Here is a 17,898-nt window from a genome sequence, read left to right as displayed (position 1 = left end):
AGCTAGGTATACGCGATATAGCAATTTGTATTCATATTTTTCACTTGAGATGAATTTAAAATTACATTAGTTAAAAAAAAATTTCTCTCTAATTATAATTATAATTGAGTGAGGGGGAAAAACTCAAACTGGATTGTTAGTATACGTGCTTATTACAGCGCATACTCAAAACCGCGTGTTATATGTTTTTTTTTTTTATTGATTGATCGATAAACGTGATGATCATTAATTAGTTTAAAAAAAGTGTGAACTATGCGGAAAAGTTCTATCGAAAGATTTTATTGTAGGGTAACATATTATCATACAAACATAAAGTAAGTTGACATATTCAGTTGGTAGGTTTAATTTTTATGTGCCAGTTAATTAGACACACAAAGTAGTCGTATTTGACGCTATTGAATTCTTTTCTACAAACGTCAAAAAAATACGTTGAAGCAAAAAAACAGCAACAATTTGCGTCAATGGAGCAGGATAATCATTAATTTAATGATCAGAGATAAGGAATTTAAAGAATTTAGCATTTTAGAGTTCAACTTTTTGCAGATTTCAAGCAGCATATAAGTAAATCAGCAGAGATTTATTAATAAACTGTGAAAAAAATGCAAAGTCTAATCAGGGCAGTAGAAGAGAATAACCTAATTTGTCCACATTGTTTTAACTATTTAGTGGAAGAAAACCGGGTCATTAAAACAAACAAATGACTCTTTTCGTTACAAAAATCACAACTTTTGAGCGCATTAAGATAACGGTGCAGTTTTTTTTTATTTGAAGGAAACTTCCTTGGAATTTCAAGAAAATTGTTTCACAGGGTGTTTCGTAATCATTGACCGAAAAAAGATTTTTGTGGAAAAAGAAATTGACAGAAAAAACAATTTTATATAATTTTGCAAATTTTGTTAAAAACAAAAACTATGACCACCTGATCACAACAGTGCACGGGTCGTTTGAACGCGACATTACTCGAAGTAGAAATGTTTCTTGGGGTCTAAATAGTAAGAAAAAAGCTTTTTTTAAAATTTCTATCGAGCTATTCGTTTTTTAGGAGCTTAATTAGTTATGAAAAAACGTACTTTTACGTACTTTCACTCACGTTTTTGTTAGTAACTCTGTTAATAATAACAGTAGAAACTCAAATAATGACTCTATTTTTAGAAGAAATAAGCCTCTTTTTAACGGCGTTTAAATCAAATTGCCATCATTTTTATATCTTCAGATATTCAAATCTAAATCCATTCATTTTTTCTGCCCAATTCGATTTCGTTAATCGAAAAGTTTTTTTTTATAGAAGTCAGAGTATACTTTTCTAATGGTTTTTCGTATGCTGAACACGAATCCGAAGTCAGAAAAATTCTATCACATCACGTTTTTGAGATTTTACCGTTAGAAAATCAAAAATACCCTTTTTTAACATGAATTCAACATGTTTGGTGAATATTCTCTATGCAAAAAAATCTTATGTTCGTTTGGATTTCATGGCAAATTGCAAAAAATATTTGCATTCCTTTAAGTTTTTTGGTAAGTTTATGGGTAAGAAAATTTTTGACTTACCAAAAAACTTAAAGGAATGCAAATATTTTTTGTATTTCAATGTCCGTTTTTTGTATTTCAATGGGGATATTAATAGATGATAACTGCTGCTTCTTTTTTGATTATTATTATTTTTTAAATTTAATTAAAAGCAAAACAACCAGCAAATATTGAAAAAATATTAGGTAAATATTAAATCGCAAAAAAAAGAAAATAAAGAATTTTGTTTTTTTTTTTCTCTAAAAAAAAAAACAAAAATTTACCAATTTTGTAAAGCTCTAAAAATTAAACTAGCTATCAAAAAATAATTTTGTCTGCTGTTTTTGAAGCTCTGTTTATATTTCTATTAGAAATACAAAAAAACAGTCAAGATAGAACATCCGATTTTGTATTATTGCCACGACTTGTCCTTTTTTTTTGACAACCGTGAGTCGTTGAAATGGGAGATTTATATCTGCCCAAAAACTTGATCAGAGACACCAACCCGTTACTTGGATATTATTGATTTTGAGGAGTAAAAATTAAAACAATTTCAAGTGTATTTCTAATCTTGCCATTAATTCAATGCTTTTGCAATATCAACCTTGACCTTTGCTTTGGAGTGTATTAACTCGTGTATTTCTTTTTATATTGAACAATTGATTACATCGTGCTTTTAGATTTCAAAAACGAGTTCTACAAAGTTATTAATAATTGCAAATCATTTTATTACAATCGTTCAGTTAACGAATATAAATACCAGTTTAGTCTTATTTGCACCTATCTGCATAAATATGAAAAGAACTTATGTTTGATTTATGAGTCTCTGAGATAAATTCATAGAAAGATAGATAGAAAGTATTTTAAAATATAAATACATTTCTCAAGCTTAAGTTCGTAGGCACCGGTCTCAAGTAAATATGTTTCTTTAACTTAATTCGTAAACAAGCAGTCATTTACTCACACAGATACTGATTTAAAACCTCGCTTTTTTTCAATATCAAAGTTACACCGCTCAGTGTTGTAACAGTTCAGCGGTCAGCATTTTATATTGACATTGAAAATAAAAAAAATATACTGATAGAGCGTCACAACATTTTAAACCAGATGCAATCGCTGCATTTTTTTTTATAAATACCTGAGTGAATAGATTTGTTATCATTCATGTTATAAAGAAAACAACAGAATGTCAGTCATTATACCCGTGTTAGCATATGGCATGTTTTCTATCATGCATTGGGTCTGGCCTTCTCCAGTGTAAGATAATGAAAATTTAACACTAAAATTAAAGCGATGTAAAATTAAAAGAATTGTTCGATATTTCGACTATTATCCTCTTTTAACCGATTAGTCGTTACCTTTTTCTGTAAACAAGATGTAATGGATTTACATAATTTGCAACGAGGAAAAAAGATACAAAATAAATAAAATGCAAGTACTTTTTCTTATGGTAAAAGTATTTCTAATGTTAAAACTTTTTACAGAAAAAATTTTAAATTTGATTAAGAATTTCAAAAGAAATGTAAAAAAAAATAAAAACCGTTTTGTAAGAAAATATTATTCGTTATAAAAAAAAAACGAAATTTCGAAAAAATTCATCAACCTGTTTTTAAAAAATTGGCATTTAAAAAAAAATCTTGTAAGTTTTTTATATAACGATTATTTAAACGTCTCTGTATAAAAAATTTTGGTTGAAATCGATTATGTCGTGTACAAAAAACTCATAAATAAAAAAAAACCGTTCTATGGCAACCATTAATAACGGTACAAGAAATATTTTTTTTATTTCAAAAGTGGTGCAGGGTCAAAAGTCCACGGGCCAAAAGTCCATAATGGACTATTGGCTCACTTGTGTGGGTCATAGCTCCATAAATCAATTATGGACTTACAACCCAACCAAGTGGGTCAAAAGTTCACACAAAATTCCTGTGGACTTTTGGCCCATCGATTAAAAATTTATAACCAATTAGGAAAGCAAAAATTCATTTTGCGGCTGAGTTCTCATATTCTAATTTTTTTCCCAATATCTCTCCAAAACATTTATAAAAAAAGTGATCAAATATCTTTTAAATTCGAGTGAATTTTAGAAAATTAATTTAATAAGTATTCAAAACTGGAACAATCGTCAATTTTCGAAAGTTTCTTCATTAAATGTTCAATTGGTGTCATGAAATTAGTCCAAGTGAAATAAGACCAACTTTCAAAAATTGGTTTTACTTCAATTTTCAACATTTATAAATATACAATTATTCAAAAGCTTTTTAAAACATTTGAATAAACATTGAAAACTTGTAAATGTAAAATCCCGTTTTGGCAATTTTATGATAATACCGCATACCAAAGATGTTTATGTTATAACTCGGTAAACGCGAAGCGGAAAAAAATTTGCTTACATGAGAATCTATTTAAATTGCACAAGCCAAAAGCGAAGCGGAAAAAAATTTTGCCCACGAGAGAATCAATTTTGAGGTGTGAAAATAAAAATTCGCGCGAATTTGTGCAATTTGAATAGATTCTCATGTAAGCAAATTTTTTTCCGCTTCGCCTTCCGCCAATTAATTGGGATTTATTTGTTTTTAACCTCCATGTGATAATTAATTAGGCCGCTTTGTTTGCAAGATAGTTCCCCAAATAAGTGGCGATTATCACTATGAGACTCCAAACTAGTCGTCTTTTGAACAAAATTTTGTTCTTCTTTGCTTTGTGCGAATTTTCGAAAATTTCTTCAATAAGCTTTACAAACAAAACTCGAGTCAGTTAAGAAAAAAAAAAACATAAAATTTTCAAAAAGTTATAAAAAAAAAAACTAAAAAATCAATTTACAAATATTGTTGAAAAAAAATTAACGTTTAAACATTCTTTACAAATTAATATTCCTTAAGCACCTTTCACATCTTTTTCGACATTATGGAGTTCTGGCTCACTTTTTTGTGGGCTTCTGACACCCTTGGGTGGGTTGTAAGTCCATAATTGATTTGTGGACCTATAACCCACCCAAGTGAGTCAGTAGTCCATTATGGACTTTTGGCCCGTGGACTTATGACCCTGCACCTTCAAAAGTTGGCTCTGATGCATTACACTACACACAAAAATTTTAATAAATGACGTTAGAGACGTTTTTGAAAAAAAAATTAATTTTTCTATTTCCGTTAAATGGCAGGTACTGTTAGTTTTGGGCTTAAAAAAAAATTCAATTTGTCCTCTAGGGAATCACCTAAAACTACCAAGTTTAAAGAAAATCGCTCGAGTAGTTTAGGCTGTAACTCGAGGTACTTACAGACAAACAAACAGACAGAATTGCTGGAGCCACCTTTTTTGGCATTCTCCATCATTGTAATATCATGTCTGATTGTCATCTCGGGTTCGATTTTTTCTGAATCCTTAACTTGCCCTAGTTAAAATAATACTTTGAGTTAAATTTTTTTTCTAAATTCTGTCGAGAATTAAAGTACCTATGTCAATCCACAGACAGCCAGAATTGCGGGACAAATTTATTTTAAAATTTTTAAATAAGTTCCTTGGACAAAAAAAATTGGCTTGCCAGTGCTGCAAATCCTTTTCGTTCTCAGATTTACAAGGGGTTAAAAATTCCATAACTTTGAAGAACGATGTAAATCAAGAAATTTTTCAAACATTTTTTTTTTCTCACAACTTTGAGCTATACACACTTTTCATTTTCTTCCAAATGACTATTAGGTTTCAAATACATTTTTTTATGATTAAGCATTCAAATAAAATTTTTTGGATTTAAATAAAATTTAAAATTTGAATATCTTTTTTAAAACATTGGTTGATTAATGAAAAATGGGAAAGAAACTCAAAACACTTTTTTTTTAAATCAACTTTTTTTTATTGAAACTTCAAAAGATAATATTTAAGAACAGAGTAAATCCAACATTTTTAAACCGTAATATCTAGTACGATTTTCATTTCCTTTAAAGATCGAACTTATGAAAAAAAAAGAAAAAAAAAATACCTGCATAAAGAAGCTATTCAGATTTGTCAAATGGATTTAATACATTCTTACAATATTACAGACTTGAAATTCGTAGATTATAAATATGTTTCCTATTTTAATAAAGACCACCCTAATGTATTTTTTTCACTTTCAAATTTTGTTTTCACATAAAATCTTAAATTTATAGACTAATTTTTTTAATCGAGTCTATAATAAAACACACTAAACAAAACCACGACAAAACTGAAGGTAATTTCAATGTTTGCTTTTTTTTCTTAATTATTTTTATTTGGTGTTTTTTAATTGTTGTTTTATGAGAGTCTATGCAAATGCTTCCCAATCAAATTGGCCTTGGTAATGTTTTTTGTTTTTTTTTTGTTTTTTTATGTGAGACTAATTTATTTTTTCGCGCGATAGTAAGAGTTATAAAAATAGTCTTAAAAGAGATAAGATCTCTCTCTATTATCGTCATTGAAGAATTTGCATGCATGCCGGGTCCGATCTCAGTTGAAATTACGCCGCGTATTACAATTTGTAACATTACCTCTCAGACTTTTTCTATTTTGTACAAATTATTTTCCAATAAAAACTATGCCCAAGAGTAGGTATAATAATGCATTGTAATAAAGCCATTAACTTGTCATCACAAAAATACATAATTGACTTTTATGGCTCATTAAACTCTTGTTAGTTTTGTTAGAGATTGTGATGTATTCTCTTCTCAAATAAATTAGAAATAAAATTACAATTAAAAAAAACAAACAAAAAAAAAACAATTAACACAAAGTTAAGTGAGACGGAAATCGTTCTATTTATAAAGAAATTAAATTATCTTACAAGAAATTAAAAAAAAAAAAAAAAACTGGCAGTGAATATCATAATCGCATCTCACAACATCACCTATCCATTTATCGCCCACCAACAAACGTCGATGCATTATTATTTATTTTTTTATTATTAACTATTTGGTCATTGAATAAACAAAAAAAAATTATCTACCCTGTAATCCCGTCACCGTCAACTCACTGCAAAGGCAAACACCGTTGGTTGTTGCGCGATAAAAAGCTGATTACGATTATTATCATTAATTAATCATATCACCATCGCTCACACAGCTGCTTGCTGGCTGCTATGAGTAAGAGCCACGCACTCGGAGGGGGGTAGTAGTAGAGGGCAAATTAAATTTCACTTTCATTTTCATTTTTAGTGTAAACTGTGTTGAACATGTTTTTTTCTTTTTTTTTTTTTTTGAAAACTCGTTACACGTTACGATGTTAACGACCGATTGAGGTGAATATGGATTGAAATGATGCGCGTCATTTACACGTCTCACCAACCTGTAACTGGCTTTTGATTAAGGCAAAAATGTGTGAAATGGTGGTGGTTAATAGTGACAAAACGATTGGACACTGTGGCGTATACGTAATATTATTGCACTAAATTGATTTTTGTCAAAATCTTACGCACTTTTTAGACGTAACGAACTATAATTTTGTATGCGTAATTGTGACATTCGTATGACTTATTTTTATTATTACTAACAAAAAAAAACAGAATGTCTTTTCAATTAATTAAGAAGAGACACATGACTGGACCACTTTAACAACAATCTTTTGATGGAGAACGCACAACGGACATGAGAGTTGATTTTCGGTTTTCATTCCTATGTAACACTCATTCATTCAAATGCGACTCTATTTCGTCCGTATAACACGTCAAGTTGTTTGTTTGTTTTGATTTTGTTTGCTTTCGAGAGATACGAATTGTCCGACGACGTTCATAGATGTTATTTTTGTTATCTGTATTAAAGGTCGAACTTCATAGAGCCCCCAAAGTGATGGTTCGGGTAGTAGGTATAATATTTTCCTCTTGGCAAATCTATATGAGTGACAGAAGCGATAGAGCACACGACGGACGATATACAACACCGACCGCACCGCATTCAGACAACGTTTTGAATAAAACTGAGAGTTCCAAATAAACACCATATCGGCGAATAAACAACAATTTTGCTTTTATTTTTTCTTGTGTGTACCACATTCCAAATGTATAGGGTAAATTATTGGTGTTTGGTATTTTGGGGAAATAAGAAAAACTATTAAGCAAATTAGTAATTGTAATGAGATTTAAGAGAGAATGGTGATTCTTGATTTGCAAAACAAAAAATGGATGCAGTCGTTAGTTTTTGAGGTCAATTGACTTTTGGAAAGGTCACAAAATATATTACTAACTGAGGTTTTTGTCGGTCTGTATCAGCAACTAATACTTAAAATTACTTCACTTTAAAGGAGATGGCACATTTTTGGGCCCAGTGTGTTCACTAACGAAATGGGTATCAAATGAAAGGTGACGGTAAGCACATTACGTGGGTAAAATATTTTTAAATTCGTTAGTGGGGTTTTGGAGATATTTGAGTTTGAAGTTTCGGATTTCAAAATCAAGATTTCAGCTATTTTTTCGAACAATGAATCGTTGAATGCGTAGAAAGGACTTTTTAGATTGTAAATTAGTTAATCTTTCTTTTTCTACTACATCATTTTTCTCTAGGAGTTATACTTTCAGAGTAACAGAACCGCAAAGTATCTCATTCTCAGTAATTCCGCACTTAACTCTAAGGGTTGTTTAAAATATTTAAAATATCAAAAAACACACAATTTTCGGTAGTGTAACTCTGAAATTATAACTCCTAGAGAAAAATGATGTACTAGAAAAAGAAAGATTAACTAATTTCCAATCTAAAAAGTCTTTTCTAGTTTTCTGTCCGACCAGTCGTTCTCGAGATATTGAGACATATGCGTTTTTCAAAATGGCATTCGCCCCACAAGACCAAACAATACGCAATCTGAGATTTGTACTTGGGATAAACCCCTCTTCAATACTGCATTCAAACTTAGCTGACGTCATAGCCTTTTCCAGATTTTTCCAAATTGACTGAACTATAGTTTCTATTCTTATTATTTAATAGGCATATTTCAGCGCGTTTTTGTGTATTTTGCTTATTATAAGGTTTTTGTATGTTTTAAAGAACTATTTTATATATAGAATTAAAGGTAACACATTAAGCTATCGAAAAATTGCAAAAAAAAGTGCATGTCACCACTGAATATTTTGATATTTCGATGTGCCAAATGCCTCGCTTAAAAAATTCACCTTTTGAGAAGTAAATACCTAATATGTATTATTTTTTTTTAATAAAGAAAAAAACTTTTGATACAGATTTATAGACAAGAGAAATACCTTTCATTTGATACCAATATTATTTCTGTACACCCATTATTACGTATTTTACGATTAATTGTTCGAAAAATTAGCTGAAATCTTGATTGTGAAATCCGAAACTTCAAACTCAAATATCTCCAAAACCCCACTAACGAATTTGAAAATATTTTACCACGTAATGTGCTTACCGTCACCTTTCATTTGATACCAATTTCGTTAGTGAACACACTGGGCCCAAGCTCCATAGAAAAATGTGCCATCTCCTTTGATGTGTGGTATTTTTAGGAGACTCTTCTTAAGGACACCTGTCATTACGCCAGTTTTGGAAAATATATTGCTTTTTTTTTTAGTTGCGTTTCTTTTTAAATAGATCACGTTTAGCTGTACCATAACCATTTTTTCACATTTGACTTAGGTATTCTTAAATGACTGGTTTGATTCCGATGAAATTTTCAATACAAAATCATAATTTTTTAAAACCAAAATTTTTGGAGTTTTCAAAAATGGGTAAAAGAATATTTATGAAATTTTGTTTTAAGATATGTTATTGTATTTACAAAAAAAAATATATGTTAACTTTTTTTGAAAAAATGCATCGTTAAGGACGATGGACGCCAGTACATTCTTTTATATGGTAAAATTGTTTTTCATATTGAATACAGTTCTTTAAGTGTCTAAGGGTCAATTGTTGATGAGAAAATTGAATTTAGAACGTATTTTAAACGAACTTTCTTGAAACGAGAATTGAACGGTCAACATTTTTCGGCAACGCATTGACTATCGTCACCGAAGGCGTTTTTTTCACTCTGTCATTCGCCTTAAGCCTTTAACCTGACTATTAAATTGTTTTTTTTTTGGGGGAAATGTGTAGAATTCTGTTACTAATTTAAGTGAGCTTTAAATTTGATTATTGGTAACCCCTAATACTACAAGATGACAACTTGGAAAAGATTTTTACGTCATAAAGCAGATATGTAGATTTTGTTTAAACAAAATTAAAAATCATTTAAAAAAAATAATTTTTTCGTAAAAAGTCACACCCGTAATTATGAAAAAATTACGGGTGTGACATATTAATGAAAGCGCAGTGTACTCAATTGAAAATTGTTTAATTATTTGAAATGATACATGATTCATTTTCAATAACCAGTTTAGTTGAGTTACGCGTGTGACATTTTTAGAAGAAACGAAATGTTGCATATTTTTATGATTCTCAAATATAGTACCTATTCTCGAGTATAATAACATCATTATAACTTAAATATTGTAACTCTCTCTTGGGCAGGTACTTTAGTGTACATAAACTGATTAAAAAAAATAATAACCTTTCAAAAATGTTCGTTTTAACATTACTACCGTTGTTACAGGTAAAAGTAATTTTTTTCCAGAAGTCTATCTCTGTCTATTATGTGAACAAATTGAAAGACAGACAAGTGAATTTTTTATCGATTTTTCAAAACTTATTCATCTTTATTAAAAGTGATCATACTTAAGTTGGAAAACAGGCATTGAGTTTCTACTTTTATATTTTTCAGCTGGTATAAAAACTCAAAGTAATGTAATCGCGAACTCTTAATGAATACCGCCAGTGGCGTATCCAGAAAAAAATTTGGGGGGGGGGCTGAAAAATTTTTCAAAAATTTTTGATAAGGTAAATGTAGGTACTACAAATTTGTCCCTTTTTTTATTCATCTTTGATCGAGAGAAAAGCGCTGTGCTGCGGTACTGAAAGTCGTATAGTAGCATTTTACTGCTCCCGACAACTTCGTACTACTGTTTCCTTTCACATTCAAAGTAGCTATTTTTTCAAGTTCTTGTATCCCAAATATTTTACACAAACAGCAAGGTGTTTAGTAATCTTAAAAAAAAAAAAAAACACTTTTTCGTTCGAACTTTTTCATGTGCTGAATTCAAAACTGTTTACAGATTTATTCCTATCACGTCTAGTTTTTGAGCTAAACTCATCACTTTTTTCGGTATAAATGCCCATATTTCCACAATTCGACCGAAAGTGAACTGGCATCACTTTTCAATTTCACGTGAAATTGATCTTCGATCAATTTCGAAAACTTCGAAAATGCTTCGAACTGTCAAAACTGAAGGATCATCCATTTTTATTTTGTTTCTAAAGTTAAATTACTGCTACTTTGAACATGGATGCAATTTTATTGGCAACTTTATTGGAAAAAAGCAGAGTTTAAAAGAAAAAATAAGAAGTCACATTTTGCGAGACATATGAAATATGTAGGTAAGTGAAATGCAGAATATGGGCGATATTATTGCAAATTTTCAAAGAAAAATGAATTAGATAAAGTGTAAAGCGAATGAGGTTGCAAACACAGAGGCATGATATTTCATGCCTCATGTGTTTTATGTATTTTGTATTAAATTAACAACAAATAAACATTATACAAAACAATAAAAATATAAGTTTTGATAATATTTTGTCCAAAAATTGGAGATTCATTGAAAAAGATACAAAGTTCACGAGCAGAAACAAAGCGAATTGAATTCGATCAGAAAATCGAAATGAGCGAAAAAATGTAGAACACCTAAGTTCACTATCGGCAACGCAAGTGAATGTTCAAAAAGTGAAATGCAGAACGTTAAAGTCTCAAAAACTAGTTTTCAATGAAATTCTTTTGATGTTTAATCCGAAATATATATTTTTTAATAATATGTTCCTTTTTTAATACAAATCAGAAGCACAAACTGGAATTTGCTTAAATAAACCATTAGTTATGTTGACCACTAAGATATTGAAATATAAAAAAATTGTATTTCCGATTCCAATATCTTTGAGAAAAATATTATTTTTGAAAAAAAGTAATATACTCAAGACAATAAAATACGACGTGATTATTGTACGTGAATATTTGAAGAATTCTGAATTGGACTAAAATCCTGAAAATCCCAAACCTCAACGTCAACTAAGGCACTTACTCAAACAAACACTAACAACCATTTTAGAATTTGGAGGGGGCTCGATCATTTGAGCTACCTCTAAATCTCTAAGATTTACCAAGAAGTTTCAGTTAATCATGTAGATTATGATGAAATCAGCTAAATAGTAACATGATTTTGGTGGCTTGGGGGGGGGGGGGGCTTGAGCCCCCTGAGCTCCCCCCCCCCCCTCAATACGCCACTGAATACCGCGTAAAGAAAAGTTGCGAGATTTTAATTGTTCATTATTTCGTTCTATTGGTCACTTGTAAACCTATATTCGACAAGTTCTCACAGAGATATGTTTTTTGTAATCTTCGATATCTTAGCAACCAATGATTGCACAAAAAATTGAAGGTAAGTTTTGAAAACTTGAATCTACAATGCTTGTTTTATATTTCTTGGATTAAAATTTTTTAATTGCATTCATTTTTTTTTTTTTTTTTTTTACATAAATTTTAATAAAAAAAAGTTGTACTGGCTTTTTGAAAAATCAAACAATTAAAAATACAAAACACAAAAAAAATTATTTTCCAGCTTGCGGTATATTTATTGTGGCCACCTATTTGTCCTCCTAGATATGTATTTTTGACCACTGTTTTACATCAACGCCTTGGCTTGGATTTATTTGAACGTAGTTAACGTGCAATTTAAAAAGTTTTTATGACCTGTCATAAAAACTTTTAGAATTGAATTTTATTCATAAAGTCCACAAAACATAAACACAAATTATGAATTTATTTTCATTATTTTAGTTTTCTGTTTTCTTTCTTCTTGTAGTTATCGTAAGTAACTGCCTTTAAGGTTTTCAAAACGCTACTTCTTTCGCAGTTTTTCTCGTTATTTTTTGTTTTAATTTTAACGTTTAGGTATCTTAAGAGTGGCGTTTGCGATTTGGCACCGGGATTTTCATTTTCCCCATTTTAGAATAAATTTTGACATTGGCCAAGATTTAATTTCCATTAGTTTTAATTTGATACATTTCTTGCTTGAAGTCCGTTTACTGTCTTTTCTTAATTATATGTAAATAAAACAAAAATCTTAATTTTATAAAAAGAAAATTATACATATTACAGTAATATATTTTTTTATTTTCGAATCTTAAAATTTGTATCCTAATTGAGCGATTTAACATTTTTATTTAAAAAAATAGGGCACAACACAATTTGTACCCCAACAAACTGTAGCATACCCACAAGTGTTTTTTTTTTAATTTTTGATTTTCTTCTCCCAATGTATTTTGCTTACCTTTACAACATATATGTAGCTCTGGGCAGTTCAATGTGCCGTGTAAGTAGGCTGAGTTCCCATATTGTTTGTGATGAGATCGGTCAGTTGGTGATAAATCACCAGCATCATCGAACTTTTTCATCAACTTCATAAATATAAGATTGGTTGGGCAGTCATATGGAAAGACCAGGTTTTCACGCTAAAGTGTTGTAACGTTTAGCGAGATTTATTTATTTTTTTGTTAGATACTTAAACATCATGCGATTTTTTAATTTATTCAATTTTACTTCTTTTCAGTTAACAATCAACTGCTGCTATACCTATGTGATTAATTTACTATTATTATACTTTGGCACACAAGATTAATGTATCTACTCAGTGCATATTGTTTAAATGCAGATTTGCAACGATCTCCGAACAAAAGTGCAAAGAAATGAGTTTTTTTTTTTTTTTGTAATGTTTACTCGAATGCTTGGCCTTTCAACAATTTAACATTTTTTTTTATTGTAAAATAATGGAGAGAAAGTTTTTTTTTATATAAAAAAAAGATCTTTTATTCCTTATTCCGCGCTGTTTTTATAGGTATATATTTTTTTTTATTAAAACGCATTTTATTTATTGCACGTAATTAAAGACGTCAATCAATGGTAAATAAAAATCAATGCGGAAGCTTGTCTTTGATTTACTTTTTAAATTAAAATTATATCGTTCATGTTTTTTTTTTTTTTTTTTTTAATTTAAAAAAAAACAGGGTGGTTTGGTTGAAATAATTCAATTGTTTGGTTTTTAAAATTAAACATAAATAGGTATAAATTAATATTAAAGTCAAAAACAACTACATACATAGTTAAAATGAAATTCAGGCGAGATATACATAAGCTGCAATATGATTTTTGGATATTGAAATAATCTACAATTTAAATTGGGAAAGGTTTTAAATGCGCTCGATCTACTGTTTAAAATAAAAATATAGATAACACTGGTCTACAAAATTTAATTTTTTTTTGTGCCGAGACTATGATATACTTTTCTACAAGTTTTTTATGTGCTGAACTCGAATCTGAAGTCAGAAATATCCTATCAGCTCCCGTTTTTGAAATATTACCGTTAGAAAGTTCGAAAAAATCGTTTTTTGACTTATTTTGGAGTTACCAAGATCTTCCCCACATGAACCAAAATATACTTTTCTGAAGTTTTGGGTGTGTTGAACTCGAATCTGAAGTCAAAAACATCCTATCAGCTCCCGTTTTGGAAATATTACCGTTAGAAAATGCAAAAAAACGTTTTTTTTTCACTTTTGATGTTATGCCTTAATTTGAAGAATTTTTTTTTAAATATAAATCATAACGGTTTCTATAAGAACTATTTTCCTTCTTTCAAGACCTGTTTAAATCTTTGCAATATCTTTTTTACTGCCGGAGATATCTTAAAATGAAGTAAGTGTGTTTTTATCAAGAAGAAGATGAAAACGTGATATCTGTTTTATGCATTACAATAAGGCAAAAAACTGACGATATCTCGAACAATAAAAAAGATATCGAAAAGATTTAAAAAGATCTTAAAAGAAGGAATATAGTTCTTATAGAAACCGTTATAATTTATATTTAAAAAAAAATGTCTTCACATAAAACATAACCTCAAAAGTAGTTTTTTTACATCTTCTAACGGTAATATTTCAAAAACGGGAGCTGATAGGATATTTCTGACTTCAGATTCGAATTCAGCACACCGAAAACCTATAGAAAAGTATATCATAGTCTCGGCACCAAAAACCTTGTAGACCTGTGTAATTTTTTGAGACCTAAACAACGTTTACTAACAGTCAATATTCAGAATAAATATTACAAAATTTTATCACTTAAAAAAAGAGTACTTTTTGCACTGGAATCAGGGTTGTAAAAATATTAATTTAAAAAAAATGGATATGAAAGAAAAAAATTCCACTAAGAAAAATTGTATTGCAAATAAAAATAATTTGTATTACAAATCCATTTTTAATTGCAAATACACATATTTTGGGTTAAAAAAATGTTATAAAAAATTGCATTCAAATTAAAATTTTTATTGCAAATTTTTATTTTCAATTTTTATCTGCAATAACATTTTTCATTAATGCATAATAAATAATTTTATTTGAAATCAAGATTTTTTAATGAATTTTTTTTTTGTATTGCTATAAAAATTAAAATTCCAGGCAGATTGATTTTTTCAAAAATAAAAAATTTTTACTCGTTAATTTTTTTTAGTGTTTACAAATTTGGAAGTTTCATATACACTGAATGAAAACGTTGCCTTAAAATGTAAAATTAGTATATTGGATTCTACGTTGAAAAACATACATGAAACATCTTTAATTTTAAAATTGAAACATGTTTGTCAAATATTAACTTTTTATGAATCTTCAAACTACTACTAAAGTTAGGTACCTATATTAAAAGTTTTTAAAAATATTATCATTATAAAATTTACCAATAAAACTTTCAGAAAAGTATATTTTGCTGGCCAGTGTTGGGTTCTAGTTTTTTTATAATTTAAAATATTAATCTTTGGCGCAAAATCATTCCATAAAATAGTATTTTTTTCGATTTTCATAAAGATGTGTGAGTGAAAAAATATTTGTCAATTTTTTCTCAAAAATTGGTCAAATTAAAAATAAATTCTGTTCATATATTAAAAAATTTGTATTTCAATATGTATACTACTTAGTTTATTATTTTGCTGCTGAAATAATTATGATTAAAAAAGTATTGATTTGAAATGAAGGAAGGATGTGTCCAAAAAATCTTCAGTCAAATTACTCTCTATCGTATATTGCAAATTACACAGCCACACAAAAAAAATAAAAGTTCTGACCTGGGGTTGCGACTAGGTTTTTCATATGGGTCGCTGAAGCCGAACCTGGAGTCCGTCTTGCCCCATCACGTCAGGTTTTCGAGATAACCTCAAAAAATGTCACGAAAACAAAAAAATTTTTTCTCTGATCTGGATGTGCGAATATGTTAATCATATAGTTTTTGGATCGCTGAATCTAGATTTGAAGTCAATTTTGCTCTATCACGTCAGGTTTCTGAGATATCTTCAAAAAAATGTCAAAACCAAAAAAACAAAATTTCTTATCTGGGGTTGCGACTAGGTTTTTCATATAGTTTTTGGGTTGCTAAATCCGAATCCGAAGTTTATTTTGCCGTATCACGTCAGGTTTTTGAGATATTCTCAAAAGATGTCAGATAAGAACTTTTTTTTTAGTTTAGACATTTTTTGAGGATATTTCACATCCAACCAAGATTTAATTATTATTAGGTATTATTTTTTTTTTTTTTGAGAATTTTAATAACAGCATTAAATTAAGTTCATTTATGATAACGTTTTGAAATTATGCATTAAAAAAGTTATATACAGAAAAATTTCATATGGAAACCAGTCAAAGGTCTAAATATGTGTCAATGCCAAGGACCTTAAAAATAAATATGTATACCATACCTACTGCATCATTATGAACTCAATCTTGCATTTTGCTATAAAAAAAAACTTGCAATATGACTTTGTGATCTTCTTTTATATTTGTTAAATATTTTGAATGCCATTCAAGTTAAACCTGTTCATTATATGTATATAAATTGGGTGAACGAAAAATGTCAGAAGAAAATACAAGACCCAAAATGATATTCGAGTTAAATAATTTTTTGTTAAAATTCAACCTGTGGCATAAAATCTCGATCATTTATAATAAAGACTATCATCATTAAAAATTTAACAAAAAAAAAAAAAAAAAAAAAACAATTAAAAGAAGTCTTCAACTGGTTTACTGACATTCATTTGCAATAAAATTAAATAAAAATGTAACAAGCTTTTTGTTAACTTTTAAATTTATCTACAATTCTGTCAGATCAAAATAATTGTTTAAAAATTAAATTTGCATTATTTACACTTGACTTGTTTTTGACAAATCAGTGAAATGCAACTTTTTTGTTTTTTTTTTATTTTTTTGAGAGGTAAAATATTCATCTTTGCGTGATGAAAATACATAAATAAAAAAATAATTCAGTCAATCTTTTTCACAAACTACTTTTCCTCAATTTTCCGCTGATTAAATAAACGTTAAAAAAAAAACTTTACTCTCTGCGCCCAACCATAATGTGTTCAATGAATGGTCCATAAATAATTTTAAACATGTACGACACGGCCGCCTCAGAGTCTCTCTGAACGATCAACCATCAACCACATTGAATATAGAAAGTCCACTGTGTATAACATTGTTGTCATGCAATTAGCTGTTAGGTAACACTTAAAAAAATTGAAAACTTAAATAAAATAAAAAAAGTCATAGTACGAAAGGTAAATTTGCAAGCCTATTCTAATTGTAAAATACGTGAATTATTCACGAAGAAAAAAGACCACCTAAAAACAAGCGGATTCCGTATTAAATTAAGCGGAATTCTGCATGGGTTTTTGCCAAGATGACTTCCATCTTAAATTAAGCGGACAAATCATCTTAATTTCTTGAATGCACAAATTTAAAAGAAATCCACTTAATTTAAACGGAAAATCTTCTTATTTTTATGTGGACACATTTTATTTAAAAAAAAAAATAAGCACCTTCGATACCTGATTTTAAAATTTTTGGTTGGTTTTTAAGATGAAAAAAATTAAATTAGGTTCACTTTAAATTAACAGAATTTAAGCGGATTCCACTTATTTTAAGCGGAAATCCTTTTTTTTTTTTTTAAGGTGGTGGGATTTAAAGTGGGCATCATCTTGTTTTAAAGTTGTTAAGTTTCTCACAATTTAAAACACAACGTTAATTCTTGAACTATATTAAAAAACTTGCATTTTTAAAATGATCGTAAGTGCCCTTATGATTGCCGAACAACAAATCATATGCAAATCAATGTGTACAGTGTACAACACCCGGTGCCACTACCACCGCCAAAAACTCACTCATATATAGAGTTGCTGCCGCCGCCAATTCATAGACAAAGTGTCAACAATTTTTTATTGACTGTGGGCAAGAAGCTTGACATCAAAGCACAAGCTGGTCTAAG

General features: G+C 29.1%; 1 protein-coding gene across 2 annotated transcripts in view; it reads right to left on the bottom strand.

The window, feature by feature from the left end:
* Positions 1 to 17,898, bottom strand: part of LOC129917146 (E3 ubiquitin-protein ligase RNF19B-like) — an 86,104-nt gene that overhangs the window by 50,067 nt on the left and 18,139 nt on the right. The window contains exon 1 of one of the 2 annotated variants that reach the window (XM_055997523.1): positions 6,464 to 7,731. The exons of the other annotated variant lie outside the window; for it this stretch is intronic. The gene's annotated coding sequence lies outside the window, so the exon portion shown is untranslated. Of the gene's footprint in view, positions 1 to 6,463; positions 7,732 to 17,898 lie in introns of those variants that run through there. 2 annotated transcript variants of the gene reach the window in all.

The sequence above is a fragment of the Episyrphus balteatus genome, chromosome 3 (assembly GCF_945859705.1).
Source record: "Episyrphus balteatus chromosome 3, idEpiBalt1.1, whole genome shotgun sequence".
NCBI lineage: Eukaryota > Metazoa > Arthropoda > Insecta > Diptera > Syrphidae > Episyrphus > Episyrphus balteatus.
This window is presented reverse-complemented; position numbering and strand designations above follow the sequence as displayed.